Here is a 27,773-nt window from a genome sequence, read left to right as displayed (position 1 = left end):
GTTAGGAGGACCTCTTGCCATTAAAGGAGTTTTCCTATAATAATAGTTTTCATCCAAGCATCAAGATGGCTCTGTATGGGGCCTTGTATGGACGTAAGTGTAGAACTCCGATGTGTTGGATATAGCTTAGTGAGGGTAAAATAGTAGGCACGGAATTGATTAGAGAGACAGAGGAGAAAGTGAGGTTAATCCAGAACAGACTAAAAGAAGCTTCAGACAAATAGAGGTCTTACCCAAATTTGAAGTGTAAGGATATCGAGTTTGTAGTTGGGGACAAAGTGTTCCTTAAGGTTTCCCTGTAGAAGAAAGTACTCCACTTCTGACGTAAAGAGAAGTTGACTACTCACTTCATAGTACCTTACGAGATACTCTAGAGAGTTTGACCAGTGCCCTACAAATTAGCCTTACCACCAGAGTTGGAGTGCATTCACAATGTGTTCTATGTATCCGTGCTCAAGAGATATCATTTTGATCCATCGTACATCTTACCCCTAGAATAGATAGAGGTCAGCCCAGACATAACCTATATAGAGGAGCCAGTCAGAATTTTAAAAATAGATGTCAAGGAGTTAATGAATAAGAGGATTCTTTTAATGAAGGTGTTATGGAGGAACCATGTCGTCGAGGAACCAACTTGGGAAACTGAGGAAGATATGCAGCTCCAGTATCCTCATCTCTTCTGCTCAGGTAAATTTTAAGGATGAAATTTTTATTAGGATGAGAGAGTTGTAATGCCCCAGATCCCGGGTTAGGAGTTTATAATAAGCTTTGACCCAAGTAGAAAGAGGTTTTCAGCTTGGGTTTATCCCAATAAAGAATGACAATGAGTGATTTCAGTTTACAACCAAAATTTGAGGGACCAAGGAAATAATTTTCCCATTGTTCAAAATAAAGGCTTATCACCATTAAAAATTGGTGATCATACGTCTGTTGCATATCCCCTTCTCCTTAAAAGACTTGTCTCTTCTCTTCTTCTTCCTTCATTTTCTTCATCACCAAATCATAGTAAAGGTTTAGACTTTATGAATTCCAAGCCTTGTTTAGGATTTTCAAGGTAAGATTCGAAATCTACCCACCCTAAGCTTCATTTTAAGCTCCCAAACACAAGATTTGGCCATGGCTCCAGAAAATGGTTTTTGGGAGGGTTTAAAAAACCTTTGAGTTTCAATCCGATTTTTAGGAAGTTTAAACCTTTAGAAGTGTTTCTAAACTTTTCTTAATTCCTAAATTCAGTTGGTAACTGTCGTAACCGGTTTTCGTCCGGGCACGAAATATTTATTACTTGATGAAAAAATGATGTGAATAAATGGTTTTAAAAATAATTTGTGAGTCGCCATCGGCCTTTTGGGTCAGGTAGGTCGAATACCTAAAAATTATCTTTTAACAGAGTTTTTAAGAAAGCATCAATTAAAAAATGAACTGATCTGCGTTTATAACCAAAAATTCGTTCTTTTTAATAATAAAAAGGGATTCGTGGTCGGTTACGTTTAGGGAATGATTAGCACCCTACAACGCCCAAAATTGGTACTTTTTAATTATAAATTGTCTCTATTATTAAAATTTTAAAAATTTAAAAATATATTTAATTTATAATCCTATTATTTCAAAATTATATATAAAAAATATTCATTTATTTAAAACTATCAGAAAAGAACTTCTAGGTGCCTTAAGACAGCTCTTTTCTTTGATATTGATAAATATTAATTTAAATAATATTGTTTAATTTTAAAATACCAGAATAGGACATCCAGTTGTATTAAGACTGTCCTTTTCTTCGATATTAAATATAAAAAATTTAATTACTATTTATTATATATATATTTATGAATACATAAAAATATTTAAAAATATAAACAAGTAAAACTAAAACAATAAAAATACAACTAGAACGATATATTTAAAATAAATAAATGACCAAATTATAGTAAAAATAAAATTAAAAACCTAATTCATAATTAATCAAAATTTTAGGGATTAAACATGCTATTTCTTTATTTTATTTTTTTAGTGACTAAAATAAAATTACCTAAAATTCGGATATTATAATAAAATAAATTAAAAATATAAACTAGGGATTAAAATATTATTTATTAAAATTAAGGGATTAATTCTGTTATTTATCCTAAATATATTATTTTAATAAAAAGGACTAAAATAAATAAAATTAAAATTTCGAGATCAAATTAAAAAGATTATAAATTCGATTTAGTGACTAAAATGTAAAGTTTACAAGTTCGGAGGACCGCGGAAAGGATTTAACTATTATTTATTACACGAATAGCCCTCCCCAAAACGGCGTCGTTTGGGAAGGGCTATTTAATGCCCAAACCCGGCTGGCCCGAAGGGCCAGCTTCATTTCTCTATTTTTCCTCTCTCTCTCTTCTCTGAGAGAGAGAATTTTTCTCTCGCTTCTCTCTAGAAAAGAGAGAAGCTCTCCGGCCGGCAGCCCTTGCCGGCGTGGATCCCGCCGCCGGCCACCGTCTTTGGTGGCCGGAATAATTTTTTTTTACATTGAAACGTAGATCGGACCGTCCTAATGACGGTTCCGATGATCTTTTCCTTTAAACGGCTCCCTATCGGAGCAAATCTAAAAAATATACCTTCGGTTTTTCGAAGGTTTTGGTGAGATCCGGTGGTCGGCTTCCTCGGTAAGTTTCTCTTCTTCCTTTCTCTTTCTTTTCTGTTTCTTTGCTGCGTTTTTTGTTGAGATCGTTGGTAGTATTTGATTTCTCTGTGTTTCTCTTCTTTCTGTGTATTTTCTGTCTTTCTTTGTCTCTGTCTCTCTGTTTTTTTTATATTGCAGATGGGGTGATGGCTTTATAGCCATCACCGGAGTGGTCATCGGACCGGTCTGAAGAATGGGTTTCGGTGAGTCACCGGACTACCAGTGGTGACTCACCCCCTAGCCATGGCGTGGACGGCTGGTGTTGGAGCTTCTGGAGCCTTCGGTTGGGACGTGGCAGCGGTGGAGGCAGAGGCGGCTGGAGTCAGAGGCGGCTGGATTAGAGGCAGCTAGGGATTAGGGTTAGGAAACCCTAACTGAAACCCTAAATGTTTTGGGTTTCAGTTTGGTTTGGGCTGGATATTTGGATTGTAATTTTTTTTATTATTTATAATATTTAATGTATTTAATAATAATAATAATAATAATAATAATAATAATAATAATAATAATAATAATAATATTTATAATAATTATAATAATGATAATTATAATTATAATAATAATAAATTAATATGGGTAAAAAATTAGTATCTTCAGCTGCCCCTCTTTGCTCATTCTTGTATTAACAAGAATAGGGCAAAGATGAAAAGATAATAAAATTTTTTATCCATTTGGCTTTACTTGATTATGCATGGAGATGTTGAATAACTTCTTCTCTTTCTTTCAAATGAGTTCTTCTCATTATGAACTTTCCACTGGGGATGATGTTGACCTCTTTCTTTTTGTGATAGAGTCATTCAAAAGGTTGAATAAGCTCTTGATGAGTTCTTCTCATTATGAACTTCTTCATCCTTCGCTTTTGATGAGTTATTCTCATTATGAACTTCTTCATCCTTCTTTCGATGAGTTCTTCTCATTATGAACTTTCCACTGGGGATGATGTTGACCTCTTTCTTTTTGTGATAGAGTCATTCAAAAGGTTGAATAAGCTCTTGATGAGTTCTTCTCATTATGAACTTCTTCATCCTTCGCTTTTAATGAGTTCTTCTCATTATGAACTTCTTCATCCTTCTTTCGATGAGTTCTTCTCATTATGAACTTTCTCTAGAAAAGGCTGATGCTAATCTATCTCCTTCTGTGATAGAATTATGCAAAAAGTTGAACAAGTTCTTCTTATTATGAACTTCTTCTTCCTTCTTCAGATGAGTTCTTCTCATTATGAACTTCTCTGGAAATGCTGATCCATCAATTGATGAATTCATGTAAAAGGTTGAACAAGTTCTTCTCATTATGAACTTCTTCTTCCTTCTTCAGATGAGTTCTTCTCATTATGAACTTTCTCTGGAAAAGCTGATCCATCAAATGATGGATTTGAGCAAAAGGTTGAACAAGCTCTTCTCATTATGAACTTCTTCTTCCTTCTTCAGATGAGTTCTTCTCATTATGAACTTTCTCTGGAAAAGCTGATCCATCAATTGATGAATTCATGTAAAAGGTTGAACAAATTCTTCTTATTATGAATTTCTTCTTCCTCTTTCAGATGAGTTCTTCTCATTATGAACTTTCTCTGGAAATGTCAATCCATCAAATGATAGATTTGAATCTTTGCTAAAATCTTTGAAATTCCTGTTAAAATTTCAACAAGAATAAAAATGAATGAAAATGCATCTATTTTTGCAAATGCCTAAATATGATGCATGAATGTTAAGTTGTTTGATTTCAGATTGGTGAATTGAGTATTTCTTCAATTGTAAAAACCCAATAGATCTTTCTTCTTCAAAACAAAGAATCTATCATCTTTGACAAATGTAGATGTCGATATAATGTCACAAAACCTCTTGAGAATAAAACTCAATAGTATAGGCTCTTGAAAAGCTTGCATTCAGGCAACATGTTGATTCTGATAACAATTCATCTGATTATGAAGTGACCTTTCAAGATGATTTCACATTCTGATGAGGAGAATAAACTGTTATACTTGACAAAAATGGGATTCTCAAAGGCTGAAGCTTCAATAGCCATGTATAGACGTGGTCCAGATTCATCAATTGCAGAATTGGCAAATTTTATATGTGCTGCTCACATGACTAATGTTACTGACACATTTCTTTCAGTACAAGATGGGAAGCCATTATGCAATGATCCCAATTACAAGAAAATGCGAAACTTGGGCTATGATTTTTGGGAAAGGAATAAGCAAAAGAAGCTTGAAAAGAAACTTCTTAATGAAGACGATCATGCAGTTTATCTTTTAATTCCAATGATTGGTTGTGTAGTTCTTACCAAACCAGATCAAATAACTCAAAGAACACTTCCAGAAGATGCTATTGGCAAATTCATCTTTTAAATTCAATGATTGGTTCAGCCAAACCAGATTAGATAACTCAAAGAACACTTCCAGAAGATGCTATGAACACATTCATCTTCTAAATTCAATGATTGGTTCTGCCAAACCAGATCAGATAACTCAAAGAACACTTCCAGAAGATGCTATGAACACATTCATCTTCTAAATTCAATGATTGGTTCTGCCAAACCAGATCAGATAACTCAAAGAACACTTCCAGAAGATGCTATGAACACATTCATCTTCTAAATTCAATGATTGGTTCTGCCAAACCAGATCAGATAACTCAAAGAACACTTCCAGAAGATGCTATTAGCAAATTCATCTTCTAAATTCAATGATTGGTTCTGCCAAACCAGATTAGATAACTCAAAGAACACTTCCAGAAGATGCTATTGGCAAATTCATCTTCTAAATTCAATGATTGGTTCTGCCAAACCAGATCAGATAACTCAAAGAACACTTCCAGAAGATGCTATGAACACATTCATCTTCTAAATTCAATGATTGGTTCTGCCAAACCAGATCAGATAACTCAAAGAACACTTCCAGAAGATGCTATTGGCAAATTCATCTTTCAGTTAATGTTTGGACTAGGATATCACAATACTTATTTGATGTAGAGCCAGAATTTGTAGATTCGAAGCATTTCCATGCTTCTATACTAAAAAGGGCTATATTCATAATTCTGCCAATTAAGAACAGATTTTCTCTTATTATGCTTCCTCCATGTTCTGATGCTTTTCCATTGACAAAGAAATGATGGCTTTCATGTGATCCAAGAACAAAGTTGAACTGTTTATAAACATGTACAGGAAATGCCAAATTGACAGAAAGGATCTGTAAAGCTCTTGAAGCTTATGACAATGAATCACCTTTGAGTATCCAGAAGTATGTTCTTGATGAGTGCTGAAAATGGAATCTAGTATGGGTTGGAAGGAATAAAGTTGCTTCACTTGAACCTGATGAGGTGGAAATGCTTCTAGGTTTCTTTAAAAACCATACACAAGGATCTGTATAGAGACATGTTTCCCAGTGATATCAATGTCTTGTTTCTTTTTGCTGGAATCAGTGCTGCAAAGATCGCCTTCTACTGTCTTAGTATATCTTTGAAAACAGAGGTGCAAGAACTGAATGGTGATCAGTTGGAGCAATTGATGAGTAGATTTGGTGGATTCGACCTTGTTGTCGGTAGTATCCCGTGTAACAATCTTAATGTTCATGTCTTTAAGATGATGATGATTTGTTTATTTCATATTCCATGTATTTAAAAATATTAACATAAAGTGATATTCAGAAATCTTTAAATTATTTCAAAATTATGTTAATTCATAGAAGAATAAATTGAATTTTCAAAAATAAATTGAATCTCAAATAAATTGAACTTGAAATAGATAAAATTGTATTCAAAGTTATGGCAAGCATAAGAATGATAAAAATTCAAATGTCTCAACAAATTATAAGCATAAGTATTTCTAAATTAATCACATTGACACAATTTAGAGAAATGATGTAAGCTTTTGTCTGGAAGATCTCAAACGTTGTCGAAATGCTTGTAGATGTGAAGTTTCTTCCAAATTGTCAAAATCTTAAGAGAGTTCAATTGCCAGATGCCTAATATCAACCTGCATTTGAGCCGCCTTTTCAGGTTTTCAACTCAAATCCTTCATTTGGTTACAAGATGCCCTTTGCGGGTTTTCACCTTGACCCCCTTTTTCTTTTTTCTTTTTTTTTCTCTTTCTTTTTTTCCTTTTTTTTTCTTTCTTTTTTCTTTCTTCTCTTTTTTTTCTTCAAGCATAATATTTCTTGACAGAATCCGAGTTTATTGGATTTCTCAGAATTTTTCCATCTATTTCTGCCAAGATCAACGCTCCTCCGGAAAAGGCCTTTTTCACAACGTATGTCCCTTCCCAATTAGGCATCCATTTCCCACGGAAATCTTTATGTATAGGTAAAATCTTTTTTAATACTAGATCACCCTCTTGGAATTCTCTTGGATGTACTTTTTTGTCATGAGACTTCATCATCCGTTTCTGATACATCTGTCCATGGCAAATAGCTTTCAATCTTTTCTCCTCAACAAGGTTCAATTGATCAACTCTAGCTTGGATCCATTCAGATTCATCCAATTTTGTTTCTCTCAATATTCGAAGCGATGGAATCTCAACTTCAATTGGTAAGACTGCTTCCATTCCGTAGACTAGAGAAAACGGTGTTGCCCCAATAGATGTTCGAACAGTAGTTCGGTATGCATATAAAGCAAAAGGTAACTTCTCGTGCCAATCTTTGTAAGTTTCAGTAGTCTTTGTAATGATTCTCTTGATGTTCTTGTTTGCTGCTTCAACTCATTTGGTAAAATAATCAATTGCCACAAGAATGAAACAATGTCCATTCGATGCTTTTGGTGTGATTGCACCAATGACATCTATTCCCCACATAGAAAAAGGCCAAGGTGCTGTCATTACATGTAAGTGAGATGGGGGTACATGAATCTTGTCTGCATATATCTGGCATTTATGACATTTCCTTGCATAATCAATGTAATCTGTGTGAATGGTAGCCCAATAGTATCCATATCTCATTATTTTTTTGGCCATGGAAAGACCATTTGCATGTGTTCCACATATTCCACTGTGTACTTCTTCAATGACGTTTCTAGCTTCGCTGGTATTTAAACATCTCAATAGCATTTGATCATTGCTTCTTCTATACATAATCTCACCATCAAGAAAATATCCAGCAGCCATTCTTCTCAAGGTTCTTTTATCAATTTCCGATGCATTTGGTGGATAACTTTGATTTTTGATATATTGCAGAATATCATGATACCATGGTTTACCATCTACCTCTTCTTCCACACTATAACAATGTGCAGGAATTTCATATTCTTGCATTTTGATTGGCATCATATCAACTTTCTTAGTTGCCTGAAACATAGCAGCTAATGTAGCCAAAGCATCTGCCATTTGATTCTCTTCTCGAGGGAGATAATTGAAGGTAACTTTCTCAAATTCTTTCACTAATTCGAGGGTAAAATTTTGATATTCCAACAATTTGGGATCTTTTGTTTCCCATTCTCCTCGCAATTGATACACCACTAAAGATGAATCTCCATATATTTTGAGACATTTGATTTTTCTTTCTATAGCTGCTTTCAATCCCATGACACAAGCTTCATATTCTGCCATGTTATTGGTGTAAAAGAACTCCAGTCTACTTGTAAAGGGATAATAAATATTTTCTGGAGAAATTAACACTGCCCCGATTCCTCGTCCCAAAGCATTAGATGCTCCGTCAAAGTAAAGCTTCCAAAATGCAGATATATCATTTGTTCTGACTTCTTCATTCATGGATATGCACAACAAATCTTCATCTGGAAAATTGAAACTCAAAGGCTGATAATCATTTGATACACGACTGGCCAGAAAATCAGCTATCACACTTCCTTTTATTGCTTTTTGCTTGACATATACAATATCAAACTCAGATAATAACATCTGCCATCTAGCCATTCTGCCTGTCAAAGCTGGTGATTCCATTAAGAATTTCAAAGGATCAAGTTTTGATATCAACCAAGTAGTATGGTATAACATATATTGTCTGAGTCTTCGAGTAGTCCACACCAAAGCACAACATAATTTTTGTATTGGTGGATATCGAATTTCACAATCGGTAAATTTCTTGCTCAGATAATAAATAGCTTTTTCTTTTCTTCCAGATTCATCATGCTGTCCTAGTACACATCCCATCGAATTTTTGAAGACCGTCAAGTAGAGAATTAATGGTCTATCACGCATTGGTGATACTAAAATTGGGGCATTGGATAAATATTTCTTAATAATATCCAAAGTTTCTTGACATTCTTCATTCCAGACTTCAGGATTGTTCTTTCGAAGTAATTTGAACACTGGATCACATTTGTCAGTTAATTGAGAAATGAACCGAGATATATAATTTAATCTTCCCAAAAAGCCTCGAACTTCTTTTTTTGTATTGGGTGGTGGAAGATCTTGAATTGCTTTTACTTTATCTGGATCAATCTCGATTCCTTTTTTGCTGACCACAAATCCCAAAAGTTTCCCGGAAGTTACCCCAAAAGTGCATTTTGCGGGGTTGAGCTTTAATTGATACTTCCTCAATCTCTGGAAAAGCTTTCTCAGATTTTGAATATGTTCTTTTTCAGTTCAGGATTTGGCAATCATGTCATCCACGTATACTTCAATCTCTCTGTGCATCATGTCATGAAACAAAGTTACCATGGCTCTTTGATACGTTGCCCCTGCATTTTTCAATCCAAATGGCATCACTTTATAACAGAATGTGCCCCACATGGTTACAAATGTTGTTTTTTCCATGTCTTCAGGATTCATTTTTATCTGATTATATCCTGAAAAGCCATCCATAAATGAAAACCATGCATGTCCTGCAGTATTGTCCACCAATGTGTCTATGTGGGGTAATGGAAAGCTATCTTTCGGACTAGCTTTGTTGAGATCTCTGTAATCCACACACATTCAAACTTTCCCATTCTTCTTTGGTACGGGCACAATGTTGGCTACCCATTCTGGATATTTAGATGCCTGTAGGAAACCTGCATTGATCTGTTTCATCACTTCTTCTTTGATTTGCAACAACATTTCTGGCCTCATTCGTCTGAGCTTTTGTTGGACCGGTTTATATTCTGGATTGATTGGAAGCTTGTGTATCACTATATCTGTGCTTAAACCAGGCATATCTTGATAAGACCAGGCAAAGATATCTTTGAACTCTTGAAGGAGATTTATCAATTCTTGTTTTATCTGGATTGTCAGAGTAGTACCAATTTTCACCTCTTTCATTTCTTCATCTGTTCCCAAATTCACAGTCTCAATCTCTTCTTTGTGGGGTAGAATTTGTTTGTCTTCTTTTTCTACCAATCTTAATAGTTCAGTAGGAACATCACATTCTAATTCATCCTCACACCCATTGATTTCTTCCAGACATATAGGCTGCTCTAAATTTATCACTGGATTAAATTTAGGAATAAACATGCTATTAACATGGTGACACCTGCAAATTTAAATCGGACATATTTCCGAAAGAATATAGTAAATTTATGAAATGTAAAAATGTAATAAAATGTAAAGAATGATTGCCATCTGAAAATTTTAAAGAAAATTTCTTATATTTATCATAATTTCTTTTACAAGATAACAAAAAGTTTTCATATTTTTGAGCTAAACATAAAGGTTAGTTCTGAATATTACTCTGCGTTAATATTAAAAACTATAGGAAGATCTTCAGTGGTCCAATTGTTGAGTGTTTCTCCAGGAAAACATGGGCGAATCTTCTCCAAGTATTTGCCAGTCTTGTTGTCATTCATGATCATGTTGATAAATAATCCATTCATAGCTTTTTCAACTATGTCTTGATCTTTTGTCAACTTTTCTTCTTTAAAGGCTTCAACAAGCTGCTGTTCTACATTAATTGTTCCCCCTGATCTGAATGTGGTCTTCAACTGTGGGAAAAACATGTGTTCCCAAAGGATTTCTCCCCCTTTCAATTTTGCCTTTCTATCTTCATATCTTCTTTTCATCTCTTTGTTCTTTTGCTGAAAATTGGGCTTAAACCCAAGCCCAAAACGATCTTTCTTCATCTTTATACTGACAGGAACTAAAATCCCTTGAAGATTCTTTCCTAAACCTTTCCCAGCTTTAGCTCCGATGCCTAAAGTTTGTTGTACCGTCATCTTTGTGCAATCAGACAATCTGAGATATGGAATTTTGCTTCCTTCTGCAATAAAGGTTGCATTTACAAATTCAAGAGCTCGGAAAGAGCATTCAAGAGCATCATCATTGGTTTCGATATATGGAACATCACTTGTTACCGACGCAATGATTTCTTCTTCAGCTCCTACGCATATTAGTTGTCCATCAACAACAAATTTCAATTTCTGATGTAATGAAGAAGGAACAGCTCCTGCTGAATGAATCCATGGCCTCCCTAATAGACAATTATATGTAGGGTGGATGTCCATCACCACAAAGTCAATATTGTACACGACTGGTCCAATTAACAACGGTATTTCCATTTTCCCAAGCACTTCTTTTTGAGTACCATCAAATGCTCGCACTACAATCTGATAACTCTTCATGTGTGATTGATCCACAAGCATTCTTTGAAGTGTGACTAGAGGCATCAAGTTGAGAGCGGATCCATTGTCAATCAATACTCCTGGCAACACATGACCATGACAATGTGTCGTGATGTTCAAAGCTTTTACTGACCCCATCCCGCCTTCTGGTATTTCATCATCCGTGAACGTTATGTAATTGTCAGCGGCTATATGTCCCACAATTCTGTCAAGTTTATTGAGGGATATATCTTCAGGGATAAATGTTTGATTGAGAATTTTCATCAAAGCATTTCTATGTGCTTCTGAATTCATCAATAGATCAAGAATAGAAATTCTCACTTGTTGTTTGTGTAGTTGTTCAACCACACTATACTCACTATGTTTCAGGAATTTCAAAAATTCTTGGGCTTGTTTTTCTGACACAGGCTCATTGAATGCTGGAGGGGATTCATCATCAAATACCTTCTGAGGTATTGACATGGCTTTTCCTTTTGCTTTCACTTGTTCTGAAGCATTGGATGTTTCGGGAGAGTAACATCTCCCACTTCTTGTAAAGAAACCAACTTCGCTCACTGCTTCAGACTTCGATGTTGTACCCAAACTCTGTATTTTCTCTTCTGTTTTTTCTAGAGAAACAGATCCTCCTATCATTGAAACATTGGTAGTATAATTCCAAGGTACCCTGCGGGTATCTTTGTATGGAAATGGTAGAGGAGTGGTGATAACTACTTTCGGCTTTATTGGTGCAGGAATCACCGTAGATGATTTCACATTAATGATCACAGGATCATTTGTTCTTTGACTAGGTTTAGAATCCTCTGATGAGCAAACATCATCTTCTTTTTTCCCTGGTTCTTCTTCAAAGAATTCTATTTCTCTGTTGTTCATCAATTTTTGCACCAAATCCCTAAATTCAGGACATAGTTGGATTTTATGCCCTTTCTCCTGATGATATTCACAATAATTCTTGCTTTCATTCTGCTTTGGCCTGAATTGTTGTGGAATTATACCGGCTAAAGAGAGTTGTTGGAATACCCAAACAAACGGAGATTTAATTTCAGAAATGTCAATTTTTGCTTTCTTTCTATTCTCTTCCTGAATTGCATTCACGTTTTTATCTCCATGATTTGGCAATGGATGATTTGATGCATATGGTGTATTGAATTCCAACTTCCCAGTGTTGATCAAATTTTAAACCACCCTTTTGAATGCCAAACAGTTTTCAATAGAATGACCCGTGATTCCTTCATGATAAACACAGTGTACCTTTGTATCATACCAAGGAGGGAATGGTGGTTGCATGGGAACCAAAGGATAGGGCCTTATGACATCTGCTTTTAACAGTGAATCATAGATCTCAGCATATGGTACTGGTAAAGGTGTAAAAGACAACCTTTCATTTTCCTTTCGACATCCTCTGGAATCTGCTCGATTAGTGTTTGTTTCTTCTTTCTTAACCCTTGGCTGGGTTATTGTAACACTTTTCGATGAATCCTTGCTGTAAGAATTGTCATTGTTGACTTCATTCTCCTTTTTCCGGTACGTAGGTCTTTTGGAACTAGACCCTTCATTTGATTCAATTTTGCCACTTTTCAAGACATTTTCAATGAGTTCTCTAGAAATGACCAAATCTGCGAAATTTCTGGTTGCATTCCCCATTAGATGATTTAAATAAGGAGCCTTCAATGTATGAACAAATATTACTGTGGCCTCTTTTTCTGAAAAAGGTGGTTGAACTTGGGCCGCCGTGTCACGCCATCTCTGGGCATACTGTCTGAATGTTTCATTATTCTTTTTCTCCAAATTTTGGAGAGTCCATCTATCAGGAACCATGTCTGTCACGTGGCGATACTGCTCTAAAAATGCTTTAGCCAAATCTTTCCAGGATCTAATGTTGGATTTGGTCAATTGAGTATACCATTTTAAAGCCGGTCCTGTCAAACTATCCTGAAAGCAGTGAATTAACAATTTCTCGTCTTTCACATATCCTGTCATTCTGCGACAAAACATAGTAATGTGGGATGAAGGGCATGTAGTACCGTCATATTTATCAAATTCAGGAGCTTTGAACTTGATGGGGAGGATTAAGTCTGGAACCAAACTCAACTCACTAGCATCAAACCCATAGAATGATTCAGTTATTTCCACGGATTTCATTCGTTCTTCTAAGCTCTTGATCTGTCTGGTCAGTTCTTCATTTACTTTTTGTTTCTCATTCAGCTCATTCAAATCTGGGATCAAATGATCATTATTAAGATACCTTATTTTTACATCTGATGTAAGCGGATTTTTGCTTGAAGATGCAGGATCCACTTGTTGATCTTCATGTGGTTTGGCTTCTTGTAATACAGATGTACGAGCATTGATTTGTATAGGTGTAGTACCAAAGTGATAAATTGGTTCTGGTGGAAAACCTAGAGGATATATGGGTTCTTGGTCTAAAGATACAGGATTTTCATGTATTTTTCCAATGATAGCCTGCCTTTTAAACATGTCCTCTATTTTCTGCATCATGCTGTCTTGTGAATTTGCAATATTGGCTTCAATTTTCTCCAGCTTCATTCTCATTTCTGCTTGTTCTTTATTATGCTGTTCCTCAATACGTTGTATTTTATCCTCCATAATTCTCTTAGTAGCTTGTCTAGTACCGTAGTGATGTTGTATTTCTCTTTTGGCCAGAATAACTGCGATTGAAAAATATTTTAATATTATTTTTTTCCAAATTTTAATTAATGATTTTTATCTTAATAAAAATAAAAATAAAAAAATATTCATAAAGAAATTTATGAAATGAATGATGAATGTATGCAAAATGTATGTATGCAAAAAGGTATTGATCCCAAAAAGTTAACTGTCATAGAACAACTTTCATCGGCATACAAAAGTTTCTTTATAATAGTTCATAACTACAGATAAGGCGTAGCTTTCCTATTAAGCTCTATAATTTCTTTAATTAACCATGACACCTTCTTTCCGCACTTAGAAACTGGATCAACGTGATGCTCAATTATTTTGGCTTCAACAGCTAGTTCCCCAACATATCTAGCAACTTCGCTTATTTGTACCATGGCCTCGAACACCATATTACTTCTTTCTTCACTTCTTTCAACATAGAAATCAGTTGACTTTTGCTATTGTTCATTCGTTCCTTCAAGAGTTTGCTCTAAATCAGTGATTCTGACTTGACAATTGTGCAGAATTTTTTCAAGATCTCTAATGCGTCTTCGCAGTGAAGCACTTTCCTCATTACTTTCTTTGAGATCATTAGGTCCTAGACGAACCTTTTCTTGAAACAATGATTCTTCAAGTTGCAAAATGTAAGCATTAAACTCTGAGTTTTTATTTCTAGAGTGATCCAGATCTTCTTCGAGTTTTGTTCGTGCTTCTTGCGTTCTTTGATTAAGCTTCTGGATTTGAACATCCTTGTTTCTGCATCTTTGCATCCAATTGCTAGCCACTTCCTGCTCTACCTCAAGTCTGGTGTTGAAATTTTTTCTTTCCAGCTCCCATTTTTCTTTTTCAACATTGGATTCTTCCATCTTTTGGCCTCTGACTTCAAGTTCAGCAATCAACTGGTTCATTTCAGATTCAAATCCCTTGAACATGATATTTTTCTCACCTTCAAATTTATCAAAGATGTCATTCTTCATCTCTTCTAAATCTTTGGCTCGATCCCTTTCTCTTCGCATTTCATTCATGATCTCACGGTGTTCAGCCTTGTGTTTTATAATTCGCTCTCTTCTGTCGACCTCAAAATCTTCCATTTTTTGCTTTCCTTTCTCAAGGCTTTTGAGTAGACGGCTATTCTTTCCTTTCAGATCTTCAACTCGACTTTTCTCGATGTTCAACTCTCTAGTCATCTGTACCGTTGATTGGCTTGGTCTTGATGCTTTCCGGGATTTATATAACTCCTGGTAATTTTTCTGTAATGCTCTGAATTCATCATCAACTTTTTCTTTATCTTTTCTCAACATTGCACATTGTGATGAATGAAAGTCAATGTCAACCCCCAACATAGCTTTATCTTGTCTCATTTGTTCTAACTCTTTCGACCAGCCTTCTCTTTCTGCTTCAAACTCAGCTCTCAGGATTTCAATCTCTGATGGAACCACCTTAATGCGATCTTCCATAGAGATATCCTCTTTTTGATCTGGTAGAGGAATATTTTCATTTTTCCTGACAGATCTCCATTCTTCATAATCAGGAGTTAGCATTTCTTTTGCTGCTTTAGCTCGGATACAAAAAGTTGTTTTCCAAGCTGTAACGGCTTTCATGATACTTCTTTTATAATTTTTGCTATGGAATGCGAACTCAGATGACTGTAATCCAGCAGTGACAGGTACAAATTGACGACCTTCATACTGTCTTATGACCAGAAGTGGTGCATATCCAATTCCTCCCCATAATCCGAGCAGCATCATCCAGTTGTAATCTCCACATTTGTAAAAGAATTCCCTTTGTATTTGCCACGGGGCTCGCCAAACAATGTCATTGCTTTGCAGATTTCGAAAGGCATTAATCCACATATCTTTCTTAATTTCTTTCGGCCATTCCTGCTCCAAAAATGACTACGGATCCAAACATATAACAACTGGGTACACCTTGAGAATCGTCCACCTCCTAGCTTTCTACAAGCATTTAACGATCTGAAGGTCTCTGCTAGGATTGCAGAAGCAGGATTAATCTTTTTCGGTAGCTGTTCAAACAAATCTACCACTGCAGCTTCAACATATCCCAATACTTTTGGGAAGATGACCATACCATACATACCCAGAGCAAATAAATCGAATCGTACTTTAATATCTGGATGACTCTGAATAAGTTCTTTAATGTTGGTCCAAGCAATGCCTTCACTTTCGCCTTTTTGTTTTGTACGGATGCCACCCATTCTTCTCGTACCCCGGCAATCTTTGCTAATTTAACTCGAAAGGGTTGAGTTTTAATTGACTTTGAATAGATTCGATTTTCCAAAGCCCCATTTATATGTAGCAAAGTTGTGTACTCTTCAATAGTAGGGACCAAATCTTCTCTATTGAGAGTGAAGCAATTGTATCCTGGATTCCAGAATTGAACTAGGGCTCTGAGTAATTCATCATCAACTTCGACATAGAGCAAATATGTGATGTCTCCGTAAGTCTGATAAAACTGCAATTTTTTGTTTGAATCCCAACTTTCCCAAATACTTCGCAAATCTTGCATATCATTTCTTTTTAGCAAAACTGGAGCATAACTGGCTAAGTCAGATACATAATCATCCTGCAGACTGTCTCCCTCTTGTCTTTGTAAGTCTTCAGCCCATTGTCTTACTTCTGAGTTTAGAATTACTTGATTTGAACCTTTTTTATCCATGGATGAAGGCTTTCCAATGAGACAATTAACACAAGGATCAATGCCTTTTATCCTGTATGATGCTATGCAAACAGAAAAATAAAGAACACACAAAAAGAAAATAAATTAGTTTACATAATAAAGAAATTTAATAATAACATTTACATAAATATTTTTATTTAAACATGTTTTTTTCTAAATTTAAATAATTTAAATATATATGTAATTTAATCAGTAACGACAATAAATAAATTAACAGGAAAGTTAGAATTCATTTCTCCTGTGTGTACACCTATTTTGGACAAAATTTCGGCATGACTTCGGATCGGAAGAGTTTCTAGGGTTTATTATATGCAGGGTTTCAGATCTAAGAATAAAGGTACCCGAATTGTCCTTGTTAGTGCCCCCTTGGGTTGCTAACCCTCAATCCTAGTCCATCACAGACTAAAATGGATCGAGTTCAATTCAAGGGGATACATTTCTCTATGCCTGACACGGAGAATAAATTCTCACGAAGACATAGAGCATATGAACCCCGAAAGTTATTTGCTAGGTCTGACACGGAGAATAAATTCTCACGAAGACGTCGCTTTCACTCCCACTTAAAAGGGACAACTCAATTACAGAGCTTTATGTTATGCAATGCAAGTATTGTGTGTGAGGAGAAATATTCAAACCTTTGACAGAAAAATAATGAAATAAAATACTTGCAAATAAAATAAAACATATAAATATTATGAAAATAATAAGTAAATATAAAAATTTTGAAAAGAAAGAATTAAAAATTAAATATATGAACTTTTAATTTTTAATTAATAGAGACAATTTATAATTGATTTTAAAGTTTGACCAGTCCCCAGCAGAGTCGCCAAGCTGTCGTAACCGGTTTTCGTCCGGGCACGAAATATTTATTACTTGATGAAAAAAATGATGTGAATAAATGGTTTTAAAAATAATTTGTGAGTCGCCATCGGCCTTTTGGGTCAGGTAGGTCGAATACCTAAAAATTATCTTTTAACAGAGTTTTTAAGAAAGCATCAATTAAAAAATGAACTGATCTGCGTTTATAACCAAAAATTCGTTCTTTTTAATAATAAAAAGGGATTCGTGGTCGGCTACGTTTAGGGAAGGATTAGCACCCTACAACGCCCAAAATTGGTACTTTTTAATTATAAATTGTCTCTATTATTAAAATTTTAAAAATTTAAAAATATATTTAATTTATAATCCTATTATTTCAAAATTATATATAAAAAAATATTCATTTATTTAAAAATATCAGAAAAGAACTTCTAGGTGCCTTAAGACAGCTCTTTTCTTTGATATTGATAAATATTAATTTAAATAATATTGTTTAATTTTAAAATACCAGAATAGGACATCCAGTTGTATTAAGACTGTCCTTTTCTTCGATATTAAATATAAAAAATTTAATTACTATTTATTATATATATATTTATGAATACATAAAAATATTTAAAAATATAAACAAGTAAAACTAAAACAATAAAAATACAACTAGAACGATATATTTAAAATAAATAAATGACCAAATTATAGTAAAAATAAAATTAAAAACCTAATTCATAATTAATCAAAATTTTAGGGATTAAACATGCTATTTCTTTATTTTATTTTTTTAGTGACTAAAATAAAAATTACCTAAAATTCGGATATTATAATAAAATAAATTAAAAATATAAACTAGGGATTAAAATATTATTTATTAAAATTAAGGGATTAATTCTGTTATTTATCCTAAATATATTATTTTAATAAAAAGGACTAAAATAAATAAAATTAAAATTTCGAGATCAAATTAAAAAGATTATAAATTCGATTTAGTGACTAAAATGTAAAGTTTACAAGTTCGGAGGACCGCGAAAAGGATTTAACTATTATTTATTACACGAATAGCCCTCCCCAAAACGGCGTCGTTTGGGAAGGGCTATTTAATGCCCAAACCCGGCTGGCCCGAAGGGCCAGCTTCATTTCTCTATTTTTCCTCTCTCTCTCTTCTCTGAGAGAGAGAATTTTTCTCTCGCTTCTCTCTAGAAAAGAGAGAAGCTCTCCGGCCGGCAGCCGCTTGCCAGCGTGGATCCCGCCGCCGGCCACCGTCTTTGGTGGCCGGAATAATTTTTTTTTACATTGAAACGTAGATCGGACCGTCCTAATGACGGTTCCAATGATCTTTTCCTTTAAACGGCTCCCTATCGGAGCAAATCTAAAAAATATACCTTCGGTTTTTCGAAGGTTTTGGTGAGATCCGGTGGTCGGCTTCCTCGGTAAGTTTCTCTTATTCCTTTTTCTTTCTTTTTTGTTTCTTTGCTGCGTTTGTTGTTGAGATCGTTGGTAGTATTTGATTTCTCTGTGTTTCTCTTCTTTCTGTGTATTTTCTGTCTTTCTTTGTCTCTGTCTCTTTGTTTTTTTTTATATTGCAGATGGGGTGATGGCTTTATAGCCATCACCGGAGTGGTCATCGGACCGGTCCGAAGAATGGGTTTCGGTGAGTCACCGGACTACCAGTGGTGACTCACCCCCTAGCCATGGCGTGGACGGCTGGTGTTGGAGCTTCTGGAGCCTTCGGTTGGGACGTGGCAGCGGTGGAGGCAGAGGCGGCTGGATTAGAGGTGGCTTGGGATTAGGGTTAGGAAACCCTAACTGAAACCCTAAATGTTTTGGGTTTCAGTTTGGTTTGGGCTGGATATTTGGATTGTAATTTTTTATTATTATTTATAATATTTAATGTATTTAATAATAATAATAATAATAATAATAATAATAATATTTATAATAATTATAATAATGATAATTATAATTATAATTATAATAAATTAATATGGGTAAAAAATTAGTATCTTCAGTAACCCTTACATATCTTCTACTCAGAGAAAGAAGTGGGTGAGAGCTCCAAAGCAAGGGGAAGGAGAAGCTCACCTTGGGTTGAGCCATTAACATTTCCAGTAGCCTAGACATTCAGGTAACTCACTTTTAACTCAGCTATACCATGTGTAGGTAGTTTAGATGAAATGTTGTAGGTTGTATGAGCTTGAAGCATTTTCATAGTAGGTGCATGATTTGGGTGTTTTAGGATGTTTTTAGACCTATTAATGACCCCTAATAATAAATAAATACTTAAATATCAGTTGGGGAACCTCACTAGGGGATTTGGGTAGAAAGATGGAATCTGTCGAGCCAAAATAGAGCCTTTCGTAGCAGTGGTATCGATACTTAGTATTGATATTGTTCTTCAGTCAATCTTAAAATTAGGTCTTTTAAAAAGGGAATTATCGATACTTATTCATAGAGTATCTATACTAGGATCCCGATTTTGATACCGAGCAGGCTGGTATCAAGACCAACATTCTAGAACACAATTTTAGTACCGATACTCACATAGAGTATTGATACCAAGACAAGAGTATCGATACCAAAATGGGAGTATCGATACTGTGGTAATTTTTAGAACATCGAACCTAAATTTGGTATCGATACTCATTTCAATATCGATACCCCAGAGTTAGAGTATCAATACTTATTCATGGGTATCGATACTACCTTACCGAAATAGCCTACGTCAGTAGTAGGTATCGATACCAACAGGTGGGTATCGATACCAAGTGGCTCAGTATCGATACTAAGATCCTAATATCGGTACTGATAGGCAGTTTTTAATAAATAATTCAATGGATGTTAGATTAGACCCAAGGTATTCCGAACACACTCGAGTAACAGCAAATAAGACTTCAAGCGATAATAGTAAATAATATCATGACAGTAAAAACAATAACAGTTAGGTTTACATAAAACTAGTCTTGGATGAAGCTCAGGAAACAATCAGAACACCCGATTCCTTCTAGCAAAATACGAAAGTCAGTGGATCCAAGTTAGTGCTATGACACTTCTTTGCCGAGTAGGCGCCAAATGGCCCAAGATTCAACGGAGTAAGTTGGCGGCTGTATGTTTATGATGCAGAATTTTGGACCTCACCCAGGTTTGCTAGTGGGTGCATCGGCAATGCTAGAGGTGTGCATAAGCTCTGAGATGTCGAATCCCTCAGCCGCACCATGATGTCAGCCACATATTAGTAGTTTACTAGTTGTATGTTCACATATGTGCCACTTGCCATTTCATTTAGTGAATGCATATAGTATAATACATTTTTTAGTGAGGCACTAAGCTCAGCGTTCGGAATGTGTTTTTGTGCGCAGGTTCTTAGGGGCAGAGCGTGGGAAGCTATCGTCATCTGATATTCAATTGCAACATATCAGATTGCCAAAGACCGTCAGAGTACGTTCTGAGTAATCTTTAGAGGGAATGTACTTTTATGGACCCTTGTTATGTATTCAGTCGTAACTCTTTTTGGAACTTGGCATTTTGTACTATTTTATGGATGTATTTTTGGAGCTCCCCATTATTTTGTAAACCCAAATTTTTAGGTCACTATCTCGGTAGTCCCGTGTAACATTGTAATCCATGGATCTTCGGGTCAAACTGGATTAGGTTGTTACAATGGGAGCCAACTATTTTTGGATTTTCTGTTTGAGCTTGGTTTATCGGATATGAGGTTTCATGGTCCACTTTTCACTTGGTCGAAGGGTAACCTCTATGAACGACTATACCGTTGTGTTCTTAACTCTATGTGGACTACCTCTTTTTTTTATTATCATGTTCATTATTTGGATGGGTAGGGATCAGACCATCGGCCTTTACGTGTCTCATTAGAGGAAGACCGTAGTGATCGACATAATTGTCCTTTTCGCTTTATCACGATGTGGCAATCTCACCATTAGTTTGCGGACTTCCTTGGGTCAGTTTGGTCTGCTGACTGTGCTTTGGAAGATAACATTGGTAAATTCTGAGTGGAGGTAGATGTTTGGAATAAGGAGGTTTTCGGGAACATAGGAATGAGGAAGCAGAGAATACGGGCATGGTTACGTGGCATTGATCGTGCTTTGTCTAGAAGACACTAAGAGTCATTGGTTTCTTTGTCATATCAACTTAAACTAGAGTTGGAATCGGTTATTGATAAGAAGAGTTGTTCTGGAGACAAAAAGCCTGTTCTCAATGGATTTTACAATGGGATTGCAACATTAAATTCTTCCATACCTCTTTTATTGCTTGTTGTCGAGCTAATAGTATTTCTGTTCTTAAACGAAATGATGGGAGTTGGTGTACTGATACGTCCGAACTTAATCAACTTGTCATGGATTTTTACTTGTCATGGATTTTTACAAGGATATGTTTACCAATTCACTAGATTCTCAACACCATTTTTTTATTCGAGGGTGTTTCCCGCAGCTAGAGACGCGGGAACAGAATAATCTTATGTCTCCGATTTCTAATGAAGAAATTCATACGACTATGTTTGGTATGAGAGCAACTAAGGCTCCGAGTGTTGATGGATTGAACGTCGATTTCTTTCGACATAATTGACATGTAGTGGGTGGATCTATGTGTGATTTTTTGAAACAAGTTTTCATTATTTGAGTGATTCTGCAACATATTAATTAGACTCTGCTCGTTCTTCTGCCTAAGGTACCGTTGCCTGAGTCGATGGGGTGGTTTTGCCCTGTCAGTCTTTGTACAATTATCTATAAAGTCATATCTAAAGTTTTGGTTAATCCTTTAAATCCCTTTCTATCGTCCTTGGCTTCTAAAAACTAGACTAGCTTAGTACACGAGCGATCAATCTCCGATTATATCATTATTAAGTAGGAAATTATTCACTCCATGTGTCAAAAAACAGGGAAGAAGGGGTGGATGGAACCCTTGTGGATATTGGCATCTTGGTTTCTATTTGCAATTTGGTTATGCAATGTGTTTTTACAATCTCCTCTCGTATTATTTGGAATGGAGATATGACAGATCCTTTCATCTCGACCAGGGGAATTCGACAAGGTGATCCTCTTTCACCGTACCTCATTGTCTTTTGCATGGAATGTCTCATATTGTTTATACTTGCAACTACTGTTGAGGGTCGGTGGAAACCATTTAAAACTTCTTCTCGTGGTCCATATATCTCATTTATTTTTTTTACCAATGACATGATCCTGTTTGTTGAGGCTTTGCTTGATTAGTTACAAACTATTCGTTCGATTCTGGGTGACTTTTCCACGTCTCTGGGCACAAAATGAGTGTTGCTAAGACAATGGTGTTTTTTTTCTAAAAATGTTCCACACGATCTAAGGTCTTTGATCAGTGAAGGGATCGACTTTGAGGAGGTCGATGATATGGGTAAATACTTTGGGGTTCTTGCGCTGCACCATCGGGTCACTGCATCTTCGTACCAGTATCTTGTTCAGATGGTGGAACAAAAACTTAGTGGGTGGAAGGCAAAGTGTCTCTCGTTTGCAGGAAGATTTTTTTGTTGGCCAAGATGGTACTTGTTGCGATTCCGACGTACACAATGCAACTGCTGTGCTACCTAAGAAAACATGTATTCTTATTGAATGATTGATACGCTGGTTCATTTGGGGTATTACGTCGACGTGCAGCGGGGTGAATTTGGTTAAATGTAATGATGTTTGCAAACCCATGTCGGTAGGAAGGTTGGGGTTTCGTAAGAAGGATAACCTCATTGAGGCATTCCTTATGAAACCAATGTTCCATATTCTTGTATACAAAGAGAACTTGTGTGTTCGTTTTATACGTGCAAAATAAAAGTGTGGTGAAGGGGTGTCAATGTCTCTGTGTAACTCTATTTGTTCTCGATTTTGGAATGGCTGGAGTATTATGTAGAATGTGGTTCGTAAAAATCTAGTTTGGTCTTTTGGTTTGGGCACTAAGGTTGATTTTTGGCATGACACTTGAATCGATGACGTTGGTCCTTTAATTAAGTATGTCAATCCTGACCTCAAGTAGTCTAGTAGAACTACATCTGTTGCTTCCCTGGCCAATAATGTTAGGGAGTGGAAATGGGATAGACCAAGGTGGCAGTGGCCATGAAATTTTAAAATTACTATATATTTTAGATTTTTTATACATTTTCTATTGAAAATCTATTTTTATTTACTTAAATTTTTGTAAGTTTAAGTCCGTCCCCTGAAATTTTAAAATTTTAAATTTACTTTTTAACATAAAATCATATTTCCGTCCCTTCGTTGATGTCATGTAATACCCATTCAAGTAGTTGTGGAATTAAAAAATTTACTTTGAGAGAGTCAATTACCTAAATTAATTTTAGAAGTAATCTATTCTATTTTGCCATTATAATGAAAATTAAGCATGAATAGCAGATCTAAGGTAAGTGATTTATAAAAGGTTTGTACGAAATAACTTGTAGCTCGTATGTGATTTTATGGAACAAACACAAAACTTTATAACACGTTTTTTCAATAAATCCTCTCATGAGATTTTCTTAGAAAGAAGAATGAATACAATTATAATGATGGAGATTGACATAGAAAAATTCTAAGGGTTGAATAAATTATAGGTAAACTACTCGTATCACCATTTAACTATTGCCCTTTTCATTTTGATCATTAATGTTTCAATTTTATCAATCAAACTATCTAATTATTTAAATGTATCAATCAATACACTTGTCGTTAACATTTAACGGAAATATTGACGTGATAGTTAATAAATTAATATGATTATACATTTAATCCTAATTATTTATACATTCTTTCAATTTGATCATGATTTTAAATTAATTTAATATATTCAATCATCTAATCATATGAAAACGAGTGTCATTGGTAACATGTGTCACGTGTCACGATATGATTGAAAGACTTTTTTAATTTAATTTAAATAATTCCACCATTACAATCATGACATTATATAAAATAAGATAAACTATCTAATTGGTCACCTACCTATTACTTAATTTCTTTTATGGTCATTTAAGTTTTTTTTTCAAAACCATTCCTAACGTTACGTTTTGGTTAGGGGTGAGTGTTAAGTCGAGTCAAGTAAAAAATTTCAAGTTATTCGAGTTGACGAGTCTTATTTTGTAACTTAAACTTCATTTGAAATTTTTTGTATCGAGTCGAGTTTTTGATTTTCTATTTAAATTTAATTGAACATATTTATAATATTATGATAGTATTTTATTTTAATTTAAGTGATTTTTATAGCCATATACAATACATATATATATTTTTATATTTGATGTACATATATCATACAGAATCAAGGGACTCGACTCAAACTTAAAAACTAACCCACTAATTACTAAAAATTTTGAGTTATTCGAGTTGTATTTTATAACTCGATTTGAACTTGAAATTTTTTTGAGTCGAGTTTATGAAATTACAACTCGAAATTAATTCTAGTTGAGCTTTTTCTCGAGTAGAGTCGGGTTGAAAAAAATATGTTTTTTTGAGTCGAATCGAGTTTTTTCATCCCTAGTTTTGATTATCCACAGTTAAAAAATTAACAGTGATGATGGCTTGTCACCCTAAGATATTGCCACGTTAGTATTGAAAAATAATTAAAAAAAAATCATGCCAATATCATCGGTAATCTTTTAACATTGGTGACCAGAATAGAACTAAAACATAAAACTAAGTATAATTTGAAAAAATAATAATAATTGGTGATTAAAACATTAACTAAGTGAATACCCAAAATAAGTAATTTACCCTATAAAATATTACATTGACACCTAATATCACATTCAGTTAAATAAACTGATTATTAGTTCTTTGTATTAATTTTTAAAAATGAAACTAATGGAAAAGAAAAGCCAGGTGAGATATATTGACAGGTGTAAAGTGGAGATCCTATCTAGGTAAATAAGCTAAACCCGGAAGGCTGGGTCACCTTCAAGAGAAATATAACTCTTTGATTAAGCCTTAGGCTCGTCTGTTCCACTATGTAAACTGTTGATATTATCAGTGCATGCATCTTCCAAATATCCTTGTCAAGCTTAAACCACTTCATTTCCTTGCTTCAACACAAACTTTCATTTTCCTGGATACACAAACTTTATTTTCTCCCTCTTTTGTTTGTTGCTATTTTCTTTCTTCCCAGGTAATGGAAAACAAGTGAATTTCATTCCTCTCAGCTTCGTTTGGAATTTCAAATATCTTTTCTTTTGACGTTAAATGATGGAATTGTAGGTTAAAAACAGGTTGCAGAAGGTGCAAGGTTGTCATGGACATCGCCATCTTTTGTTTTCAGACCAAAGATGCTGTTTGCATTCGGAGAATCATATGCTGATACAGGGAATTCTGAGATGGCTGTTACAAGATCCTGGAAATTTCCCTATGGAATTACATTTCCCGGGAAACATTCTGGTCGTTTCTCCGATGGTTATGTCTCCACTTACTACATTGGTATGAAAAACCATACAAAATTATAGACAAAAAAAAAGTTAATTAGCGATTAAGTAACTGATACAAAGGGTTGGGTTTTGGACAAGCAGCGAATTACTTGGGAATGAATCGCCGGTGCCGTATAGGTGGAGGAAAGAAGAGAGTGGGCGAGTGAAGGGTGGGATGACCATGGCCTATGGAGGGACAGGTGTGTTTGAGACGTTGATTTCGGGGCCAAATATGACCACTCAGATTGATTCCCTGCAACACCTACTCGATGACTCCATATACATTCGAAAGGCTTTGAAAACTTCAGTGGCACACGTCAGTGTTTCAGGCAACGACTACTCCACTTACTATGCCAGGAAAGTCTCCTTCTTCGAAAGCGTTGTGAAGCAACTAATGGCGAACTTGAAACGCATCCATGAGCTGGGAGTGGGGAATATCGGAGTGACATCACTGCTACCTTTGGGTTGTATCCCTCTAAGCACCGCCCGCTTCTCCTTTAAACGCTAAAACAAAACGGACAACATTCTATTTTAGACTAAAAGAGTCCCTAATATTCGACTAAATGATCATTTTAGCCCTTATGACTTTTAGGATCATTTTGACCCCAATGTTTCATTTTAGGGGGAAAATACTTTATTTTAGAGTGTTTATCATTTGTGAACTAACGATTTTCATCCATATATAGATCTTTTTGTCTCCAAAATGAAAATTTGAGACCAAAATGCTTTAAAAAAATATTAACCAAAGTGCCTATTTAGTCAAACATTAACGACATATCTTGTCATTATAATCTAGGTTTTGTAGTGAAATTAATGACTAACACTTTTTTACCATGAAATCGTTTTCTTTCTGTTGCAGGAAGTCCAATATTTGAGAACCCATTGGAGCCATGTTGCTTTGGAGTGAGCGAAGGGTTTGAATGTGGAAGTGTGGATGAAAATGGGGAAAAGAAATACAGGCTTTGCTCTAACCCTAAATCAAGATTCTTTTGGGATAGAGAACACCCTTCATCAGAAGAATGGAGAGCCGTTTACTTGTCTACTGCTTTTCAAAACAGTCTCAATCAATTTTTGTAGGATATCATCATCAATCAATCCCCCACTTTGGAATGTTTGAAATTTCGTTGGACTCTTTAATCGAAATATGGGCATGGTTTGGCAGTTTAATCCAAGAACTTGGGCAAGAAAACAAACTCTAAAACCAACGGAAATCATACAAGTTTGGATTGAATTTTAAGATAAGATAGAAATGTGAAATTACAACAGAATCTCCCTTCGCAAATATATTTTTATGAAATGGTCAATAATGGCTTATTTGTAATTCGGCTAAAGTTTTGAAATAGTAATCAGCTAGCTCTAGCAAACTTGACCTGAACCCAATTACTTGAACCGATTTATTCGATTCAATACTTGATATTAACCCGAATATGATAATCAAATTTGATTCGATAACCGACCCATACCCGATCTGAACCATACCCGACCCAAAATTTAGCCGAACAGAAATTAACCTGAATCGAAAGAAATCCAAACCGGATTTAATCCGGCACGTAAGCAACCCGAATAAAAATTAATACAAACCGAATAATAAATTAATTTAAATAAAATTGATACTTTATTAAATCTAATATTTATAATAAAAATAATAGAAAGTTTACTTATGTTATCACATAATAGGAATATAAAAGTAAGAATCTAATTGTAAGATTGAAAACAGTAATAAATAAAATTTACGTATCTTACTTGTAATAAAAATATCATATTTGTAATAAAAATAATAGAAAATAACTAAAACAAAGGATATAATATTAGATTTATAATAAAAATAATATAAAGTTTATTTATGTTACGACTAAGCTAAAGTTATGTATTCTTTTTTTAAAATTTAATATAAAAATTAAATTTATAATTAGAAATAAATTTTTTAATAAAAAAATATTTCTTTATCAAATAGTTCTCATTATAAACTTTTCAAACAAGATGAATATAAAATATAGGATCGTATTTGTGTCAAATTATCGATTTATCATCACTAAATGTTGGT

General features: G+C 34.7%; 1 pseudogene; it reads left to right on the top strand.

The window, feature by feature from the left end:
* The first annotated feature begins 615 nt into the window (after positions 1-615).
* LOC120126214 lies at positions 616-26,264 on the top strand (annotated as a pseudogene).
* The last annotated feature ends 1,509 nt before the right edge of the window (positions 26,265-27,773 follow it).

This window comes from Hibiscus syriacus, unplaced genomic scaffold, assembly GCF_006381635.1.
Source record: "Hibiscus syriacus cultivar Baekdansim isolate YM2019G1 unplaced genomic scaffold, ASM638163v2 tig00110450_pilon, whole genome shotgun sequence".
NCBI lineage: Eukaryota > Viridiplantae > Streptophyta > Magnoliopsida > Malvales > Malvaceae > Hibiscus > Hibiscus syriacus.
This window is presented reverse-complemented; position numbering and strand designations above follow the sequence as displayed.